We start from the raw sequence: 3,164 nt of genomic DNA on the forward strand, positions 1-3,164 counted from the left end.
ATACAATGTAACATTAAACTGAATATTCTGTAATACACATTCTATACATTTTGCACTAAAATACAGCTCTTAATGGAACCTACCTCTGAATTAAAGCTTGCATTTGGAGCACACAATAACTCACTGCATTCAGCCACCTTCCTTACTCTTCTTCAGCACGAGGGCAACTGAGAGCAAGAAGTGGATAATTCCGGTTATTATCCAAGTCTTGCACTCAGAAAGGAACCAGTTGAAATTTAAAGGCCATCTAGCGAGAAAAATAGGCACTTTCTGAAATTAACTTCTATAGTAACTGATAGAGGGCAGTCATGTCTACAAATAGAAGTCAAAAGCTAATTTTCGCTAAATGTGGTCATTATCTAGTTCTTGCACTCATGTCTTCAATTATAGAAAACTCGTCCACAGACTCTGAATCAGAAAATGACGATAATGTACATTTAACAGCTGCTACTATACACCACTGCAAGTAAACACCCGTTTGATGAAGTGGAAAACAACAAGGTATGTTCAAAATATTCTATATTTTTTATATTGAAGGAATTCTTCCCATTATGTAAAGCATGCGCATGTACTTGTAAATACAAAATGAGTGTAGGCCTAATTTACGTTTCATAAATGGATGTTCCACGAACCTGCTACGCAGGCGTAGCAGGGGGAGAGGTGATACTCCCACGTGGCGCGTCCCAGGTGGCGGATAGGGGGGTCCTAACCGGCTTGCCGGCGGACTTGATGGAAATAAAATACCTCTCGCGGACCAAACACACCCCCCCTGTGGGTGGGGGAGGCAGACGAATAATACACGCACGGTATCCCCTGCCTGTCGTGAGAGGCGGCTAAAAGGGGCGACCAAGGGATGTTTAAATTGGAACTATGAAACTGCTTTTGATTCGTGCCATCACGCGGGGAACACCAAGGGTTGCTTTTACTTGTGCGTAGTACCACTACATTAGGTACGAAATTGGTTTGTGATTAGTAGCACACAGGAGCACCACGCGGTCGGCTTTTGCAGTACCTGTGAATAGTACCACCATATGAGCAGGACCAGGGATGATAGCTACCATGGTTCTGCCTTGCCTATGATTAGTACCCACTATATGAGGAACACCACGGGATAGGGAGAGGTCCCTGTGGTTAGTACTCTTCTGTGATGAACACCATAGGTTTGCGTTGCCTGTAAATGGCGCCGCAAAGTGGGAAAACATAGGTCTGTATTAAATGTCGAATTTCATAAGCTCTGAGTAGTACAATAATGTGTGGAATGCCGCAAGTCTCTGCTACTTTTGATTAGTACCGTAACAGGACAGCTACCATGGTTCTATTTTGATAGCGATCAGTACCGTTATGAGGGGCCGATAACTTCGATTTATAACCCCCTTTTGACTGCACGCATAATCGATTCAGTGTTATGCTATAGCAGTAGTCCCTTGGTCAGTAATACGACATTGTCACGTCCGTTTATGTGACTGTGCGACATTGCGGGTCGCAACCACTGATTGTTTTAAATTCATGTCCATCCATTCATTCTTCGTTGTCACATTTTTGAATTCTGGTCAGTGGAGAATTTTAGACTTTTAATATGTCATTCCATTTCGTCTCAATTCGTACCATTAGGGGCCGATGACCTAGATGTTAGGCCCCTTTAAACAACAATCATCAATATCATAAATGGATGTTAATTCACACTAATTTGGAATGCTTTGCAGAATGGAGAGAAAGGGGCCTGAATTTGAAGAGGAACTGGAGGTCCATGAAAATGGTCCGAAAGGAGTACAAGAGGCCTTTCATGAATATCTGCCAACTGCTTTTTGGGAATTGTTGGCTGAGCAAACAAACCTGTATTCAGTGCAAAAACGTGACTTGCGCTCTGTTAAGACCACAGCTGTAGAATTACTACAGTTTACAGGGATTCAGATTTTGATGGGTACTCTGAAGCTACCACAGGGAAAACTATACTGGAGAAGGGAATTGAAAGTGCCTTTAATTTCAGAATGTATGCCTCGAGATAGGTATTTTGAACTCAGGAGTTACCTGCATTTCACAGACAACCTAGCTGAGCATGACCTGTCTGATAAACTGTGGAAAATTAGGCCAATGATAAATAGTGTTAGGGATAAGTGTCTGACGTTGCCAAGGCCTGCACATCTGTCGATTGATGAACAGATGATACCCTTTTCAGGAAGGTGTAGTTTTCGCCAGTTCGTCCCCTCAAAACCTAACCCACTTGGACTTAAAAATTTTGTCTTGGCAGCTAGAGATGGATTAGTATTAGACTTTTGTATATATTAGGGGAGAGGAACTGTATGTGAAAATGACATGAAAGAGCTTGGTTTGGGTGGCAGCATTGTGAAACTGTTAAGTGTGACAGTGCCGAAGGATGGACATCATGTCATTTACACTGACCGTTTCTTTACCAGTATGAAGTGTGCAGAGTTCTTGATGAGTAATGGCATTCATCAAACAGGAACTGTCTTGAAAAACAGAATTGGGCCTGTGGTTAGTAAGCTGAAAGATGACAAACAGTTGCAAAGAGGGAAATGGGATGAGAAAGTTAGGGAAGATGGAAAAGTTTGTGTTCTGAAGTGGAAAGACAACAAATGTGTTACATTTTTGTCAACTTGTGTTGGAAGTGAGCCACAGGCCACATGCATGCGTTGGTCCAAACAGGAAAAAAAGACAATTGAGGTACCACAGCCAGCAGTAACAATGAGTTATAATCCAAACATGGGGGGAACTGACCTCTGCGACAGATTGTTGGCATACTATAGATGTACTGTACGAACAAAAAGATGGACAGTACGAGTCTTCAACCATTTTGTAGACCTTGTCCTTGTCAACGGCTGGTTAATGTACAGAAGGGCCTGCTGGAAATCAGATATCCTTAAGAGAAAACAAATGAGCCTCCTACAACACCGTCTCCATGCGGCTAATGCCCTGATTAGATCTGAAACAATTTCACAGTCAATCAGACGCTCACCGAGAGGACTGCACACTGTTGGCATTGAGGATGATGCACAAAGGGAACAGGAAGAACAAGAACCAGCCTCTAAATACCGCAAAGTGAAATCACAGCCTATTCCGGAGGTCAGATTTGATATGTGCGGACATTTTCCCAAGTATTCAAATGACAGCTTTCCATCCAAGTGTAGGTTCCCAGGATGCAAGTC

General features: G+C 42.7%; 1 pseudogene; it reads left to right on the forward strand.

Moving 5' to 3' along the window:
• Positions 1 to 1,704: 1,704 nt before the first annotated feature.
• LOC136872215 (piggyBac transposable element-derived protein 3-like) lies at positions 1,705 to 2,498 on the forward strand (annotated as a pseudogene).
• The last annotated feature ends 666 nt before the right edge of the window (positions 2,499 to 3,164 follow it).

This window comes from Anabrus simplex, chromosome 4 (genome assembly GCF_040414725.1).
Source record: "Anabrus simplex isolate iqAnaSimp1 chromosome 4, ASM4041472v1, whole genome shotgun sequence".
Lineage (NCBI taxonomy): Eukaryota > Metazoa > Arthropoda > Insecta > Orthoptera > Tettigoniidae > Anabrus > Anabrus simplex.